Source organism: Biomphalaria glabrata, chromosome 10, assembly GCF_947242115.1.
Source record: "Biomphalaria glabrata chromosome 10, xgBioGlab47.1, whole genome shotgun sequence".
In the NCBI taxonomy this organism is placed as follows: domain Eukaryota; kingdom Metazoa; phylum Mollusca; class Gastropoda; family Planorbidae; genus Biomphalaria; species Biomphalaria glabrata.
Window position 1 is genome coordinate 16,976,369 of NC_074720.1, and position 20,380 is coordinate 16,996,748.

The window sequence follows — 20,380 nt, forward strand, 5'->3', positions numbered from 1 at the left end:
CTAACCTTTTTTTAGCATCACCATACACTTTTCAGCTTTTGAATTCTAGATATAGCACCTTTGGTTAGTTTTAGCTTTTTTTAAAATTTTGGAATTATGTCCTTAAAAAAAAAGCAAACATCAAATTGATTGTTTTATAATATAAATAATAAGGCTTGTCTTCGAGTCCGAAGTATAATGAGGAATGCAGTATTTCCCGTGGATACGCAGCCCCAGCTGTGACCTATATATTTTGCCACATCCAGGGCAAGCATAACCAATGTCTACAAAAGCAAGTTTCTCACCAAGGAACGGCTGTTGACATTTACGCTCATAAAAAAAAGTTTAAATAGTGGTTAAAAATGGAAGAAAGTTTAATCTTTTACTTTTTGATATGTAGCCATGTTTCTATCGAAGGCATTTAAGGCTCCTCGAACGCTTCCATCAAAGTTGCCTTCGTCCTTATTGGACGAGACTACATTACAAATATCCATGTTCTGCTGGATGTCGGTGTGGACAGTATAGAAGCACTAATTACCATTCAACACCTGCGCTGGATCGGAAGCTATCCTCTCATGGGAGACGACCGCATGCCAAAAGCGATCTTCTTTGCGAGCTTGAAGGAGGATGACTTAACATGCCCTCACTTAGAGAAAAGTAGCTGGCAGCAGATGCCCTCTGAAGGAGACAGCTGGAAAGCTCTCACAAAGGCTGCGGAACATACATTTGAGGCCCAAAGAAAAGCGGGATTGAAGTCAGGCTCAGAAGAAAAGAAAATTTAAACAGACCGCAAGTGGACAATAGCTTTGTCTGCACGAGATGCGGAAACATATGCAGGTCGCAACTGGGTTTGCGTAGTCATGTGAAACACTGCACGCATCCTTAATCTTCGGAATCGAAGACATTGCCGAAAGGTCATAGATAGAAATATATAGACTGATCGACAAAATTGGTTTCATTTGGTGAGAGACAAAGTTATATCTGTTTCAACCATTTAAAAGCGCAAAGCGCGTAATAAGTTCTGGAAAGTCTCATTTCGGCCTATAGACATAGAAAGAGATCTGTGAATTTTTTTTTTTTCAGTTTTCAGCCTTCTAAATTCAAATTTCTAAAAGTTATTCAAGTACTTATAAAATTAGAAGGTTTTACAGTTTTAAAGAGTCTACAGTTACGGTGCACACTGCGTCCAACTTAATTATTTACACAAAACTTAAGTAATTCGTTAATATTTTGATTGATTTGTGTGTAATTGTCATCGACATTGAAACATCTGGAAAGTTTCAACTTGATCTGAGAATGGGAAGTGGGAGAAATAACGTGTACAAGATTCCCCCCAGACTGACAGACTGAGGTTATTAAAGCTTTGTAAAAAAAAAAAAGCATTGTAAACAAAAAACAGATTACTTTGATTTACTGATTTACTTTTAGTGGGAAAATCCCAAATATTAACTAAATGGTTTCATCGTGAACAAGCAACAAGAGAGTTGATTAGAATTAATACTCACCGTGACATAGACAAGACTGGTAACAAAATTAAGACTGATATGAAACTGAAACTTCAAATCGATTATTGGAGGCTATCCTTAAAGCAAGGGTTTATTGAAGAACGATTGAATCCCCTCTATAATCTCAGCGTTCTATCTGTTGACTCATTGTCATATAGATTTTTAAAAAATGTAGCCTATTTGAGAAATTTGACTTCTTCTCTAGATTTTCGTTAAGTTGCAAATGCCAGTCGTCTTTTATCAACTCACTCTGTGTCTGTTTGGTAAAAAGTCTGTACACTTTATTTCCCCGATACCCAATCTCGGATCAAACTGAAATTTTACACAATTATTTCTTTTACCTGACAACTAAAGAATCAATAACAAAATCAATTAGTTAATAAATTATTGGTAATTAATTATTTTGTTTGGTATCTTGAACAAGGGAAAGAAATTGTACTTGACTGAGTTGGTGGTATAAGCTGAATTAGTCCCCTTAATATGTCGCTGCTTTAAAGTAAGTTTGAAACAAACAATAGATAACTATATAATCTTCTGTTTTCATACACACCTTACTTGCAGAGTGGTTCGAATGTCGGCTTGAGTCATGAATTCGAATTCAGGTCGTCCCCCCCCCCCTTAGTTTTTATAAATGCTTTTAAAAAACGAGTAGGCCTACGGTACAATTGACTCCAGATATCCCTTTCTCCCCCCCCCCCCCCCCCATTTTCCCAACTGGTCCAGATAAGTGATAGGATCAAAACGTATAACGCTAAACAAAAACAATGGGTCAAAATATGTCTAATTGCACAGATTTAGTGTTGTTGTTGTTCTAGATCTATTATAAACTTAAGTACATGACTGATCCAAACCAATTGATACAATTACACTTCGTATACGTTTTTTTTTTGTGTTAACGTATTTTTTATGTTTTTCTTGTTTGTTTTCTAGCGACTATAACTTTTGGTCATATGTCCATCGTCTGCAGTGTCGAGACTTGCCAGATCTTTGTGGTGATTGTCTCCCGGAAAGGAAATGTTTAGCTGTTTTTAAAGGCCAAAGTTTTAGCTGTTGATCTTTATTCTTTTGGTTTTAACACGTTTTGTGTTGTTGTTTTTTTTATTTAGCAAGATTGTCCTGTAATTAGATGTGGCCTTTGGAGGTGAAGAGTGGAGAAACCATCGCAAGCCCCGCGCCAGAGGTGTGGTGCGATAGGGATATTCATCACAGTCAATCCATCACTGAAATATGAAGGGCCTCTGCTACACATTGGAATGTGCCGTAATAAATTACAAGACGTCCTGATGAATTTTTTTCCGGAAACAGTTCCCATAATTCAAAATATTATTTTAAAACATTTTGGGGCATCTATAATTCCAAATATTATTTTAGAAGCATTTCCTGGCATCTATAATTCAAAGTATTATTTTTGAAGCATTTCCTGGCATCTATAATTCAAAATATTATTTTAGAAGCATTACCTGGCATCTATAATTCAAAATATTATTTTAGAAGCATTTCGTGGCATCTATAATTCAAAATATTATTTTTGAAGCATTTCCTGGCATCTATAAATCAAAATATTATTTTAGAAGCATTTCGTGGCATCTTTAATGGTGGTAACCTCTTCGCTGTATCTCGAGTAGAGTGTTGACTATTTTCAACCAATTCCAGCTAACCAACTGAACACAGGCGAAAGGCCAATAATGAAATGAAACAATCAAAGAGTGTTGACGAGTCAAACATTTGATTCGGTAATGAAGGAGATCCGTCTATGTGGTCGCTGGCTAAATAATTAAGCCCAAAGACTTAAACATATGAACTGTTTTCTTTATTCCATAACTCATCTTAGTATTAGGTTTGATCATGACGTCACTATATAAAACCTAACCAGAAATAAACTAAACAAAATTACTCTCAACTTTCCCGCCAAATCTTTACTGTAAACTAGCGCAACCTAACAATACCCAATACTATGACCCAATACGAAGAAAGATACTTTTGTTCCTAAATAACGTAATTAATTACGATTTTGCACACACACAAAAAGCGTGAAAAGTGGATTCTGAATGTGGTCGTCAAGGCTTCTTGGGCTTCTGTTTTTTCTCCTGTATCAAATCAATTTGTCCACTCCAGCGAGTAGTTCTCTTTGATTTTCGAGAATCCTTTTTTCCTGGATTCATTGCACAGCCGAGATGTCTACTAGTTTATTTGTATAGACAACTCACTAAAAATAAAGGTTCCCGGTCATTTCATCCCCGGTCATTTCATCTCCTGTTCTTTTCATCATCTGATCATTTTATCTAACAAATTAGTAGGCCTAGTTGTAAAATCGTGACATAAGCAATATTTAATTTATTCATTTTTATTGACATGACAACAAGTGTGACACATAATTAGATAACAACAAAATTAAATGCCATTAAAAACTATAAAAATTTAACATGTATAAATATAGAAAAAAAAATCACGTGAAAGAGTGTTTTTATGTTCATCTACATAGGCCTAAGATAGATAGGTAAGATAAGATAGATAGCAGGGGCGGACTGGCTATATGGGCATTCGGGCAAATGCCCGGTGGGCCGGTACCCAATTGGGCAGGTAGGGCCACCGAAAGGGTCGCATGAATGCCAGAAATTATTTTAAGAGATCTTTTACAATTTAAAGTTTAACAATTATCTAAAGCAATCATATGGCTAACAATTTGTGGGCCGGATTGTATAGAAATGCCCGGGCAGATTTTTTCAACCAGTCCGCCCCTGATAGATAGGCTATTGATTGTAAGTACCGAAGACGATCAATCGATTTATATTACTCAACAATGTTTTGTAATTCTCTTTGCCTTAAACACAATTTTACAACTTTAATGTTTAAAAGAAATAAAAACAAAACTTATAGGCTATAGGCGTCATGATATCCTGAGGATGGGTGAAGTCAGCCTTTAGTAGAAAAAAAAATAAAACTTTATTTCAAGGCTAAAAATGACGCGCCCATTTTCAAGAAAAAGCGATTGAAAAATAAAATTAAGTGAAAAATGGTCGTTAGGAGTTATCAGCGGCATGATCATAAGTATTCTAATAGTTCTATCTCTTAAATGATTTCCACTATTTCCACCACACCTTGGCCTTTGATGATAAATTATCAGCGGCATGGTCATAATTATTTTAATCGTTCTCATCTCTCAAAAGATTTCCACAACTTCCACCACATCTTGGCCTTTGATCATTACGTCATTCGCAGGATAATATTATAATATTTCACCCCCCCCCCACATTCAATAGAAGCGCTATAGCTAAGTACACACCCATATTTACAATATATTATAAGATTTCTCATCAAGAATGTAAAGTGGAAAAGGAAACACTATAAACGCATTAATAACATGTCAAAATATATAAAAAAAAAAGCATTCTACATAATCATATTTATAATATTATATAAAATGAGGGCTTAAAGTCAAAGCTTTAATAAAATAAACAACACAATTAAACAATGGATAAGAGAAAAATATTTAATTGGGGATGAAATGACCGGCGATGAATTGACCAAGGATGAAATGATCGGGGATGAGATGACCGGTCACCTAAATGAAGGTAATTAAGTACACTATGAAATAAAGAGATGAGCCCCGCCCCGCCCCGCCTTATTTTTCGCTCATTACAGTTCAATACCAGTAAGAAAAAAAAAACCGGTCACAAGCAAAACGCTTTTATGATCGTACACTCCTCACCCCCCTCTGAAAATCCCAGGAGCTTCTTTGATTTGGCAAAGTCCAATAAATGTATTATAGCCAAATGTTCATATTGCACCCTACCCTCCCCACTCCAAAAAAAAAGGCCAATATTGACATGACGTTAAGTAATATTTGTCCAATATACACGTACTGTGTGCGTTTTGGCCAGGGAATAGTGGGGTAGGCTATTGGGGGGGGGGGGGGGAATGTTGCCTAGTTTGTTACATGCTCTTTTGTACGTCATACATTGCCCAATGCTTTTCATTTGTTTAGTGTATATATATATATAAAGAGTTGAACTATTTCATGTAACCTAAACAAATCTTCAATTGATTAAATTTATCCTAAAAATTTCATTTAAAAATAAAATAATAAAAATAATATGATAATAATAGTTTCATTCTTCCATGCCCACACTTTGGAATGTTGGATCCCTTTTCTGTTTCAATTGGCAATGGAAACGTCACTATTACGAATTGAAATGGCCCTGTTATTGTCCCCCCCCCCCCCCTTTTAGAGCAGCAATAGGTTACTGATGGAACCGGTGTAAGGGATCCAGCCGCCAATATTCTGGGCAACAGAAATGCAACTAAAAGTGTGAAGACCTTTCAGTTTTGACTTTACGAGCGGTCGAAATTCTCACTTCGCCTTGTTCTAATCTCTAACTGAATCTAGAATATTGTTGGACAAGTTTCGATTTGAAGATTATTATACGCCCTAGCCCAAACCTCCCGCATGACAACGAGGCATGGCGGCTATCAAGGTTCGAACCCAGGACCATCAGGATGACATCCCAAAGCGCAGACCAGACTGACGAATTATTAGACAGTCTAGGTATTCTTGGTCATTGGTTTTCCCAAGTGAATCCAGACGAATCATGTCATGCTCTGCTGGCAGTGTGTCCAACCAATGTTAGGGTCGCTTTGTAGTATAGACATAATGACTAGATCTGTATAAGAATAGAAACCTCCAGAGTGTGGGTAATTCTCCATGGCTACACGTAGATTTTTGAGGGTATCGAAAGTATTTTTAAAAAGCTTCATTCATATTCATATAGCCTAAATTTCGTGATTGATATAACATTTTGTACCGCACTGTATGTTTGGAATATCTGTGGCATTTTACGTCTCGAGAGACGATCTTTTCCCTTTGCAACTTCTTGTGTGACTAAAGAGGCCAATCCTTGAGGCGCGGTGGCTGAGCGGTAAAGCGCTTGGCTTCCGAACCGGGGACCGGTGTTCGAATCCTGGTGAAGACTGGGATTTTTTATTTCGGGACCTTCGGGCGCCTCTGAGTCCACACAGGTCTAATGGGTACCTGACATTAGTTAGGGAAAAATTAATCGTTGTGCTGACCACATGACACCCTTGTTAACCGTAGGCCACAGAAACAGATGACCTTTACATCATCTGCCCTATAGACCACAAGGTCTGAAAGGGGAACTTTATGTTTGGAATATATCTAAGTTTTAATTATGTTGTTTTTCTCCTAATGTTTTGTAAAACATTTCAAACTGGTCGGCTGAACCATGTTTTAATTTAATATTTCATTCTCAAAATCGTTTTTCGAATTTCGTAAATCTTCTGCCAATGCTTGTTATCATAACATTTCACTCCACTTCATATCATGCTTGATGTAAAAATCTCCCCCTTTGGTATATAGATATGAAAAAAAAATAGTGGCAACCTTTTCTGGTCTAATGCGATTATATCGAGTTCAAATGGTTGCAACATTTCCAACTGGCAACCGAGACATTTTGCAAACGAACAGGCCAGGAAGACTTGTGCAGAGCCTAGCTGATGACGCACGCGTGGAATGCTAAAATTCAAGGCGTGCAGTATTATTCGCTACGGGGTCTACCTCGACAAACATTGTTGAACACGGAGGCCCGCATTCATTTTTTCCCCTGCGCGCCAGATGTTGGCCTAGCCTAAGGCCTATTATTACCGTCTCTTGTTCAGCCGCTGACCTGGCTGCCCGCTCAGACGCCTACACCGCGAGCTCAGCCGGTTTGAACCGGACTAGTCAAGGATATGTGATATATGTTAGTAATTTTGTTCACGCATCCTTCGCATGACACGTAGACAATCTCATTTCTCGTAGAACCGGTACGGTTCAAGAGTGTTATGATAAATATAATCACTAAAACTAAGCAAAAAAAAAAAATATTTTTTTTCAAAATATCTCGAAAAAAGTCATTCCAATAAGCTCAGTTTAAATTGTATAGAGGAAATAAAGCCTTTGTATTTGCAGATTTTGTATGGTGAATTTTTGGTCTACTTTAGTATACTTTATATGGTCATGTTCCCGAAAAATCTATGGATTATTTTCGTTGTCCAGTAACTCGCTAGAGACTTGATCGATCATAGACTAAACTTGTCATGGACTTGTGACATGATGTCACACCATCACAATCATACGTGATTCCCTCTCTTTCCCTCCATAATTTAACCGGTCGACGTGACCTTTGTAACATGTCAAGGACAGCAGCAGTCGCCTGCCATCCATGCTTCAATGGGCTTTTTCGAACCCGTTACCAAGCTACCGATGTCATACAGAAGCAAGCGCTAGAATATTATAGATGTAGGTCAATCTCATTGGCCGCTCATATTTTCTGTACGGATTAAAATGTCTAGATCTATCTATTTATTTTCTTCTGTGCTATAAAGTAGGCCGTCATTGCCGTTACCCAGAAGCACATTAGGTTACGTGGTTATTTTGCTTTCAGCCAATTATATTCTGTCGGAGTTAATTTTGTAAAGGTTTAGGGTCTTTTACATGTATTGTTATTATCATTCTCCAGCCAGGGTAATAACGATAATGCAATTATGTTTATATCTCCCCTTGTGAGCGCTGGACCTCTACAGTTCTCCATCTGTGGTACGCGAATCATAAGTGGTGCGCGACAATCTTTTTAGCAAGTAAGATAACATTTATCCTTTTTTTTTTTTTTAATTCAATTTTGTAATTTTTTTAAAATTGGTATTTCAGTACATTTACTACAAATAGCGCTCCATTAAACCTAACAAATTTTAAATAAATCAAATGTCTGGTTTAGCAAGCAATGAACCGCGGTCAAATGGTTAATACTCCCCAAAATGTTTAGTGGTTGAAGTCGAAGACCTTGTTTCCTATGTTGGTATCTAACAAAAGCCTTTGGTACTGTTTCTCTCCGTTTGGGTGTCAAGTTGAATAGGTCCTCAGAGCTTATTATGGATCTCCACTTGGAAATAGGTTGATAACATCGTGGATACTTCTTTAAAAAATCATTTGAGACATGTCAATGTGAATGTGGGTTTGTCCACATTGTTTACAGATTAGAAGGCTTAATTTAAGAATGATATTTCAAATCATTCAAACTTTTTAGAATTTAAATGAACTGCGAAATTTGAAGAAAAAAACAACACTTTTTCTGAAAGTAATGTGTATCTTTTTATTTCACAGAATCCCATCCATTCATCCATCACAGTGACGCCTCAGCCATGGAGGGCTCTTGCCTGCTTCAACACATCCCTCCATTCAGATCTCTCTTTGACCTTTCGTCTCCACGTCCTAACCTTAACCACAGAATCCCATCCATTCATCCATCACAGTGACGCCTCAGCCATGGAGGGCTCTTGCCTGCTTCAACACATCCCTCCATTCAGATCTCTCTTTGACCTTTCGTCTCCACGTCATAACCTCAACCACAGAATCCCATCCATTCATCCATCACAGTGACGCCTCAGCCATGGAGGGCTCTTGCCTGCTTCAACACATCCCTCCATTCAGATCTCTCTTTGACCTTTCGTCTCCACGTCCTAACCTCAACCACAGAACCCCATGATGAATTAAAGGAGGTTAGACCTTCAAGAGAAGCGAATGTTTAGATCCCCTGTTTCATAAGATCGCAAAGGAAAACAAAAACAGAATGAAGCAATACGTGTTTTGAAGCTGAAAATTGGGACTAGTGAAATGCGCACTTTTTGGAGTGTCGCCAGAGAATGCTTAACACGTCATTGAAAGCTCCATTCTCCATCGAGTGTCCCGAACAAGAAAATGACCTAAAAAAATCCATAGAGAAAAGAAACTAAACAGATAACTGCCTGATCTGGAAACTACAGCGTAATTCATCTCATATATGGGACTAGTTATCTCTGAACCCTTTAACATATTAATGAGAAGAAGAAGGATAAAAAAAAGACATGCGTGTTATAAAAATTATAAATTAATTTCTTTTTAAATGCATTTTTAGCATTTTCACATTGCACACTAGATATAGAGAATACTCAGTATACAATTAAAAAAAAAAAAAAAAAAAAATAGAAAAAAGAAAAAAGTGAACAGCGGTTAAATGGATAATACTCCCCAAAATGTTGGAGTCGAAGACCTTGTTTCCTCAGTTAGTGTTTAATAAAATCCCTTTACTAAGCTACATATTAGGCACTGCTTCTCCTTTTGGGTGGTAAGTTAAATATAGGCCCTCACAGCTTATGGACTTTCACATGCTGGGCCTGCCGGGAATCTCTTTAAACTGATAAAGTGATGGTACTGGTACCTATCTAAAAGATAAATATTACCCATAAAACCTTTTAACAAAATTCCAACTGTCTGCCGAGATTAAAAGAGGATATATATATATCCAGTGCTATATATATAGGCTACAGTGCTTTTTTTTTTTTGTAAAAAAGAGATTGATTGATAGATAGATAGATAGATAGATAGATAGAGAGAAGGATAGGATTGGTATGTTGATTGATTGGTATACAAACATCGTTTGATGTTCACTTTTGAGGGTTATCGCCTTACAAATTTAAAACTAACAGAAACCGAGACTTCGAAAAAAAAAACAACCTATTTCGTGAAAAAGAGTAAGGAGTTTTCAGTGAACAAGTGTAACAACATTTTCAAAAAGTTTCACGGCTCATCAAACTGAAGTGGAAATCGCTAGTTTAACTCGACTAGACCAAGTTCCACCATCTCGAGACGAAGCAGTAAAAGCTCTCTGAACTGATCTAGGCCTACTCTCCTACAGAGGCTCCAGCAATCTCTGCGTTGTCATGGAATCACTTGACATTTTCAGTTACAGGCAATCAAGATATTTCAGCTGTTATCCCCCTTCTTGATCCACAAGTCTTTTTTCATCGATTATCAAATTTCTGTACCGAATTTTTTTTTTTTTACGTAAAAGAAACCGGAGTGGGGGGGAGGGGGAGTGAAACGTCGATACAGTATTCTATTGACGTCTGCTTGTCAAAATTGGCAATTTTTCATTGGTTGCTTGCGTGTCATTATAAGTAAGCGATTATTTTAAGTCCAACTACTGTGAAATGTACTCTCGTATTACATTTACAGAAAAGAGGAGGGGTGATGAAGGTGATAACCCCCCAATCAACCCCGAGCAAGGGCGCGGTAGTTATTAATATGGAAAAATTAAAACCATTTGTGTCAAATATTAGTTCCTAAATTATAAATGATATTTATGGATATTTCGAAACATTCTTGTACTGTGTCACCCACTAAACTAAAACTCAATCATTGGTAAATATACATTATAATCTGCTCTTTGTTTACGTATAGATTTGTATGAAGCGGTTTACCTTCTTTAAGGACTAAGATTCAGTCATAGAAAGAAGAGAAAGCGACATGACGAAACGAGAGGCTATAACAAAACTATCGCAAAATGAAAGAAACTGACAAGACTTATTCATAGGACATTAAAACACAACTGAAAAAGTCGTCATAATACAAGGGAGAACATTCACGGGAATTAGGATTAAACGAGGACCTAAGACAAGGAGACTCACTTTCATGCTTCTCAATCTCTAGAAAAAGTAATGAGTATACAAATAAACACAAGGGGAACAATTACTAGCTACTCCATAAGAGAAAACATAGGTCCCCAACTCATGGGCGTAGCCAGGGGGTGGAATGTTGTGACCTATTTTTTGCTTTGGTTTGTTTATTTTATTTGAATTTTTAATATTAAACCATCACTTGCCCCAGCGCAGCCGGAATGGGGGGCTTTGAGTTTAAAATCCCCTTCCAGGGTTTTTTGCGGTTAGCCCCTCTCCTCTATAAAAAAAAAAATTAAAAAAAAAATGCAAACGACAATCCTCAAATTCCAAGAGGATAGATAAAGGGATTTAGATTTTAAACTCCCCTTAAAGGGATTTAGATTTTAAACTCCCCTCCGAAAATTTTTATTAGGATAAAACCCCCTCTTCAATATAAAACTAAAGCATACATCTGTCACGAGTTTAAACCCCTCTCAGCCTGAGGGATTTAAGTTTAAACCCCCTCCGGATGGTTTTGAAAAGGGGTGGACTGGGTATCAAAAACGGCCCAGGCATTTCTAAACCATTCGGCCCATAAATTGTATATTATATGATGGACATCCAGTTCTAGGGCTACCTGTCCTCAAAATCATTATGTTAAATTTGATAATGTATCAATAGCTGTACACAAGCTTACAGTGAACACTATGTCCTTATAAGGAATAAAGGCTATAGGTTGCTTTTTAATCGCAAAGTGTATAGGCCCTAAAAGGATGAAGCTCTACCGATGTAGGCTATTACATTATTTCGGAAAATGTGTTCGATTAAATTGGTAGACCTTAGTAGAGTCTGTAAAAGATTTCCCCTGAAAAATGAATACTATGAAAAATTTAACAATTCAATAGTGGCATCCCTGCGGCCCTTATCTTATAAAAATACAGACGTAATTTCGAAAAAGAAGATACAGACTGTGGTCCTACCGGCCCATTAGGATACCGGCCCTCCGGGCATTTGCCCGAATGCCCATATAGCCAGTCCGCGCCTGGTATTGAGTTCAAAATCCCCCTATGGATAGTTGTAAGGTTGAAAACCCCTTTTCAATATTATTCTAAAGCAAACTACAGTCACCAAATTCTATGATCGTAGCTAAGGGGGTTTTGAGTTTGTTTAAAAAAAAACTCCACAGATTTTTTAGTTTAAACCCCCCCCCCCCCAACAGATGGTTTTGACGATAAAACTTCCCTTTTCGATATAAAAACTAAAGCAAACTACAAATTTCAAAAGCGTAGCCATGAGAGGTTACAAACATGGGCCCCCTCAGGTAGGTGCAAGGTGGTGCACTTGCACCCCCCCCCCCCGGATTCTGAGTAGCCAAATTCTAGCCATTTTTTTTCACAATCAGATCAATTAAAATCGAAGTAGCAACTGAACAAGTAATGTTAGCACTGGTCACTGAAGTACAGTTGTAGTAGACTAGCCTAGGCTTATCAGGAAATTGAGGGATGGCCATGTACGGGCATCCCTCTGAATTCTGAGTCAAATTTTAGCCAGTTTTTTACACCTTCAAATCAATTAACTTCTAAGTAGCAACTTAACATGTAGTGCTTCCACTGAAATATATTTAAAAAGGATAAGCTATTATTGTAATAAACTAAAGTAACTTGTCCGACCATGTGCGCTTTATTATAGGCTCGCAATTCAATTATTAATATTCTATAGCAAGTTAGTCGTGACGATTTGTTTTCATTAGCACATAATTATAAGGTTTGTCTTCGAGTCCGAAGATTAATGAGGAATGCAGTATTTCCCGTGGCTACGCAGCCCCAGCTGTGACCTTTATATTTTGCCACAGCCAGAGCTTGCAGGAAAAAGTCTAACCAGTTATCTTTTGATTTGATCAATGTGTACGTTTTTTAAACAGGATTGAAGAGTGCAGTCATCTTGGTAACTGTATTTACTTCTTGTGGAGTTGAGGTCATTGTTAGCGCTCGATAAAATAGCAGGATGAACACGACCTCCGGTTTAAGATTGAAGAGATATAGGAAAGTTCTTCACATGCCATCTGAGTCAAAATGGATAGTATTCAGAGCCACTGGCGGCTCCAGGGGGGGGGCGGTAGGGGCGATCGCCCCCCCCCCCGACGGGGGGGGTGCGGAAGAATTTTATTATAGAATTCACAAAATTTGTATACGAATTTATTACTTATGTTAATAATATATACTAATTATTGATATTTCAACCTATTTTTAGATTATTTTGCCCCCCCCCTCAAGTATGTTGGCCGATTAGGTGGTGTCGGGAGGGGGCGATGGTATCAATCCCGCCCCCCCCCCCCCATACACTTTCAAGTGGGGGGGGCGGTCCAATTTATTTGTAGAAATCACAGCTTGCTAACAGAATCAATTAAATATCTATATGATTATAACTTGTTATTTATATTCTAACCTATCTTTATATATTGTCGTTCCCCTATTAGCCGATTGGGGGGGGGGGGGCGAATACATCTACTGCCCTTCCAACCTAAACCTTTTGAGTGGGCGGGGGCGGTCCGTTTTTTCTTTTGAGATATCCTAGTTTGTGAACAAAATTAGTTGAATTAAAATATACATTTTATATTATGTCGCTCCCCTTCTGGTATCTTAGCCGATTCGGTGGGGTTGGGGAGAAGGCGATGTACTGCCCTCCCCACTCTAGAAAGAGAGAGAGAGAAAGAGCGAGAGAGCTATATATATATATATGCTATAAATTAAATTCTTATATCGAGTCGCCCCACCCCTATTCTGTAAAGCCAAATGCAAACTTTAGCAGAAATTATGAAAGGAGCGAGTATTAATGTTTTCACTCTACCGCCCCTCCCATTTCCAAACAGAGTTTCTGTAATTTCACATGAATTTATCATAATTATTTTAAGAAGGACTTTGCATTGGAAAAGTTAGAAATCAAACGAAATTTTTCAGTATAAGAGTCATGATTGAGATGAGTTCTAAACCCAGATAATCTTTTCATAGTCGCCTTTTCGCAACCTTTACTCAATCTGATATTTTTTTAGTAAAATAAATTTGGGACAATAACTCACAATTTATACTTCCATTTTCTTGAATATTATTTATGGAATAATATTTTTTTTCGGCGGCGATCCTCAAATCCAAAATCTAAATATGTGGGGTATCTTATCTTTTCAAGGAACACATCGGTTTTATTTGCAATGTATTAGGGGCCTATAAATTCATATTAGAATATTTTTCAGGTACAACATTTTTCAAAAGGTCCTTTTTTAATAGTATGAACAGGGCCGGTCTTAGGCCACTGCAGCCTATGCGGTCGCAGTGGGCCCCGCGCTTTCATAGGTCCCGCGCTGATTCTAGGTGTAATTAATAAATTGAAAAATATATTTTAAAAATTCCTGGAAATCTGAATTTATTAAAATCTCGTGAAAAATAGACAAAATTGTAATTTGTGGGTGTCATTCATTGCGGAAAACGCTAATCCTACGCACGAAAAAAAAAAAGACATTGCCAGCTTTCATGTAATAAAATGTAATAATCGGGCGTATTGTCACTTTAATCGGAAGTTCCAATAATTTATTAACTTTTATAGTCACTGGAATATAAATATACCATAGGTTGCACGGTTAATTTGAACGCAATTGTGTACTTAGTTAAGAATGAATAAAATTCAAAGACGTTTTTTTTTTTCTAATACAAAATCTTAATTTTCACTTATTATCCTTATTCCCACCCAGACTAGGCCCCGCGCAATCAGTTTCGCATAGAGCCCCGCAATTGTTAGGACCGGCCCTGAGTATGAATAATGAGCTCTAGGTCAGGAGAATGCGTTTCTGCAGTAAAGAATGCAAGAAAACACTTTTGGCGTCGGGGCTTCGCCCCGAACTCCATTGATGAATAATGAGCTGTAGATGTCAGGAGAATACGTTTCTGCAGTGAAAGAAAGCAGAAAAACGCTTTTGTCGTCGGGGCTTCGCCCCGAACCCCACAATAGAACCTTATAGCGCTGCCCCAGTTTTGTTTTTCGACGAAGGTTGAGAAATGCTGCTTTTTTATTCTCATATATATATATATATATATATATATATATATATATATATATATATATATATATATGTATGTATGTATGTGTGTGTGTGTGTGTTGTACACATGTTTATGCATAGGGTTAGGGTTTTAGTGGGCGTAAGGGTTAGGGTTTGGAAAAAAATCGCCCCCACTCCAAAGTTCTGGATCCGCTAGTGTTCAGAGCTGTGTTCAGGCAAGGATAGGTGAAAAATATCCAAAAAGCAACCTTTGTCCATTGCGCGTCTCACAGACTTTACCTTGTTATCAATGACCTGAATGACGTTTCAGATATCCGTAATGCTGGTGTCAAGCTAGAGCGTTAGTGCTAAATTTACCTCGTTTGTGTGAGACACGATAGACTGAGAAATACACATTCACGCTTTAAGTCACAACTTTGAGAAGATCTTGGACTGTTTGGCGTATTTTAAAATAACGACTGTAATTGAAACCTGACAAACTGCATATGTGTAATCAGTACCTGCTTCTCGTGTGTTCTGATTTGTCTTTTAATTGTCGTCAATTATTCATCTGTTCTTAAACCAGTTTCCGTCTGTCCATCTTAGCATAAGTGGCCGCTCAACAGCACATCAGCAGTCACATTAATAACATAATCGAAAACCAACTTGACCATGTGAGGAACCCCTCAGGGATGACATCTCGAGGAAGGCAAGTCTGCGGGCAAACAAACTTGGTATTGAGTTGGTGCTGCAGTCAACAGACACACCGAACAAAAACCACATGTTTCGATTTCGGGATTACTACACGGCTTTACATTCCGTCTCTGGATTCGTTAGTTTCTTTCTTAACGTCTCGCTTTTCAAGCAATACTAATGCTCAGTTCAACCTGTTTTGTCTTCATCCTAAAAGAATTACAACATAAAGAAGAATATCAGAACTGCCAGCTGAACGTTTAGCGACGGCTTGTCCATCGCAACGAGAAGCTATTCAGTAGTCAAGTGATTGACAGTTTTGGCTGCGTTAGCATTTTTTATTTGAGCGACTGTTGGGATGTACAGGCAGCACGGATAAACTGACCAAAGTGTGCAGTAAATAGTTTGTTCACGTGTTAGTTTTTTTTTTTTTTTTTTTTTTAATGAAACAAGTATTTACAGTGAACTTAATATCGTATAGGGGGGGCGGGGGCACCTTTTATTTTCTTTAATATTCGCTGTAATAAAAAAAGTTGAAACTACAACTTTGAGCCATAGGTGGCAACTTGCAGCCCCCTGGAAAAAATCCTGCGGGCGCCCTTGGTTACCAATCTCTACCAGTCGCTGGGCTTCATTAATAACGTAGGCTACAGTGAATAGATTGGAAGTCATATGCCGAAATTGAAAAAAAGACTAAATGTGGCTTAACAAAGATGGCTTAGACGGATTTTAGGAGTCAGTAATAGAGATCGCGTCTCAATCTTGCCGAATAGGAGTTGACAACTTAGTAAGGTTGTGACAGAGTGTCGCATGAGGTTTGTGAGACATGTTCTCCGACAAAATGAATTACGCACACCAAGAGTTTCGATGACATGGAGCCCATTACGAGGAAAGCGCAAACAGGGACATCCTAGTATAACTTGGCGCCACACTTTCATGGACACCAGGTGGGAAGAAGCTTCAGATATTGACAGTGACAGATCTTTGTGGAGACAGCTTGCCGCCCAATGCGCCGAACGGCGCGGGAAAATCCAAGTCTAAGTCCTAATTGAGTAAGAATAGCAGATAATGTTTTTGAACAAATTTTTTTTTAAATAGCACAATAATACACTGTACACTGTATATACCTCAGAATATGCATTTTTTTGTGTTTTAAATACCAGAAATAGTGCCCGGTGGAGTTCTATAGGCCTATATATATGGGGGGGGGGGGAGAAGCTAGATCTAGACTAGGTTAAGGTCGAGACTAAATAGACTCTACATAAAGATCCAGAACTAAATCTAAAGCTTAATCTAGACTAGAATCTAGGTCAATATTGTGATCAAGATTTGTAGGCCTAGCTACTACTGGGTTATAGTGCACTTATGCTGTTCGCATCAGATTCACTTCTTGATGTGATACTAGGCCTACTGCTTACATAATAAATAAATCTGCACCCCTAAGCTGTTAGAAGATAAATTATTTTCTTAATGGATTATACATGTAAATTTTGTTCAAATTGTTTAATATAATTAAATGTAAATCTAGATCTATGTCTGGCGGCACTCTGGCCTCTATTTAGTCTAATTTAGATTGCTGTCAAGTGTATAGCCTAATGATGATATGTGAAAACTGCGCGCTATAAAAGTAGTTGTTTTTTTAAAAACTTACAATTGAAACGAAGTTCGTATCAAAAATCTTTTTAAAAACTACCTTTCAATGAGAATTTCATTCAATGAGCTAATCAATAAATGGAAAATATATTTTATAATAAAACATTATGACACTTTTTCCATTGTGACCTTAGATGCAATTTTTTTTTGTACCAATGCGCGAATCTATGAATGAAGCTTGAGTTATTAATGAAGAAGTCAGTAACCTTTTAAAAACTTACCTCCCCTGAAGTTTTTCATTGAAAAGAGGTGTAATTTTTTGAAAAAATCTGCTTGCATATATAATTTTAAAAATTAGATGGTTCACTTTCGGAAAAGAAAAAAGTAGCAGTTGCATCAGAAGTTTGAATGATCTAAAATATCATGATGTCAGATTTTCATTTTCTCTTCTAGTTTCTGAGATCTAAGCGGGACGGACAGACATGCCACACAAAAATAATAGCGTCTTTTTCCCTTTGGTGGGCCGCTAAAAATCTGTTTTCCAATGGATTCCAGCACATATTGAAATAGAAGAAAATGAGAAGGTTGACACACTTTCCAAGTGTGAGAACAAATATACAAATGAAGAAACTAACAGTGAATAGATAAAACAACAAATGGACAAACTCTCATCCGAATAGCAAGAAGGACAACGCCTATTATAAACTATACGACCAATGACTAATTTTTCACATAAGAACCAGACACAACAGAATGGGACAACACATGTTCCTGAAGCTGAAAATTGGGAGCAGTGAAATTAGCCCTTGTGGAGTGTCACCAGAGAAAGCCGACCAGGTCCTTCAAAATAGTATTCTTCATCAAAAGGCTCGAATAAGACACTGGCCCCAAAACACCACCATAGAAGAGAAACTATGTAGAAAGCTTCCTGATCTGGAAACCACTGTGCCACATCTCAGATACTGGTCTAGTCATCTGAATACTCCAACATAATAATAAATACGAAGAAGTTTTTACTGTTATAACTAATCTTACTACATGATATCGATCGAGATTTTGTGGGTTTATTCTGAACTTGAGTATTTGAAAGTTTTTCAAACCTGTATCTTTTTTTTATCAGGGTGGCATCATCTCAAATGATCATCCAGCTTAATTGGTTTCATAGCGTCATTAAAAGGCACATAAACAATTTTTTGTTTGACAATGAAGAATGAAGTCCAATTTGAAATACTCAACGCTGTACAGTTTACATTTCTTCTTGTTAAAGTTACAACATGACAAAATTTAGCTATTTAAATAGAGTTATTAAATTAAATACAACTATTTTTCATTCGAGCATTTAGTAAGGTACAACTCATAAATGTATGTATAAAATAATTCCATTAACGGGATATCAAAATTAAAGTCATGACTTGCTGAAATGAGATTCATTATCGTAGACCCCCGTGCCCTTCTCATAGACCCCCAATTTACTTTTTCACTTTTGTAGACCCCTTGGAAGTCTTCGTAGACCCCTGGGGGTCTATATAGACCACCTTGGGAATCACTGCTTTAGATCAATTCTTTTTTTATTTAGTTTTCAACATTAAAGTTCAATTTAGCGTCCTTGACATTATTTAGTTTATCGTGAAATGGGCCAAATTTCACGAGCAGGCCCACAGATGAACGCCTATGTAGACAGTATAGTCCTAATAGTGTTCTTCAATTTTGCTCTATCCCTTTTTTTTAAATTTTGTTTTTGCGAACTTAGAGGCGCCTTCCCTAAATGTCTTAAAAACACCAGCTCCTGCACCAGCTTATTAAACCTGTTAACCCTAACAATTGCGGGGCCCTATGCGAAACGGATTGCGCGGGGCCCAGTCTGGGTAGGGATAAGCATAATGTCAAAAGTAAGATTTTGTATTACATTTGTCTTTGCAATAAATTTTTATTAAATGAAAACTGACAATGCCTTTTTTTTTTTTATCGCGCGTAGGATTGGCACCCCAAAATGACAATTTTGTCTATTTTTCAGGAAATTTGTATGAGTTTTCAGGAGATTTTTAATAATTTCAGGAGATTTCCAGGACTTTTCGTATATTTTGCAATTACGAGATATCCACGAGGCCCTGGAAAATCAGGAGAACGCAAAAACCCTGTTATAATATGTAAGTTATAATGGTTAATTTAATAATTTACACCTAGAATTAACGCGGGACCACTGCGACTGCATAGGCTGCATTGGCCTAAGTCCGTCCTGGGGAGGGGGGGGGGATTTTAAATGTATTTATTTTTTTTAAAAAAGGTGGAAGACATGAATTTGAATTCGAGAGCTCATGCATCCTAAAGCCTCCTCATGTCATGCCTACACAATATCCAAGGAGCGTTTAACCATCGGTTTGTTAACGTCTTTACGCTGACCAAAATAGGTCTTTACAAGAGGTCTCGCTTAATTTAAAGATGATATTACGATAAATGCGCCTTGTAAAGATATACTTACGCTAATAGTGCCTCGGTTGTCAGTCACACTACAGTATTTGCCCATGCTCCCATGTTACTTTATTTGACATGCCCTTTTAAATAGGATGAATAATGAGCTTAAGAGAATGTCAGGAGAATGCGTTTCTGAAGTTAAGAATGCGAGAAATCGCTTGGTTTTGCTGTTGTTTGCGTTTATACATATAGGCATGTAGGGTTAGGGTTTACTGGGCGTTAGGATTAGGGTTTGAAAAAAAAAACGCCCTTTTTTTTTCAAAAGTTTTGGATCCGCTAATGTCTTAAAGTTCTAAATCAGAAATCTAGACCTTGATGTCTATATGCAAAAGCCCTGAGCAGGGTTTCTGTCCAGGGCTTTTGCAAGAGAGGATTTAAGCCTCTCAAGCACTCACTCAAATGGAGTTTGGTGATGATGATGATATAATGAAATTATGGGCCTACTAAAAAAAAAAAATACGCAGTTATACAATGCCCTCTAACCCAATAGGTAGTGACTTTGGTAGCCCACTTCTAGCTGATGGTGCCACAGAAGAAGTTCGATACCCGGTTTTAGCGAAACAAAAAAATGTTTACATTTTATTTAAAGTTGTATTTTTTTAAAACGTTTTTCTTTTTTGAAGTTAAAGAGACTAAATATG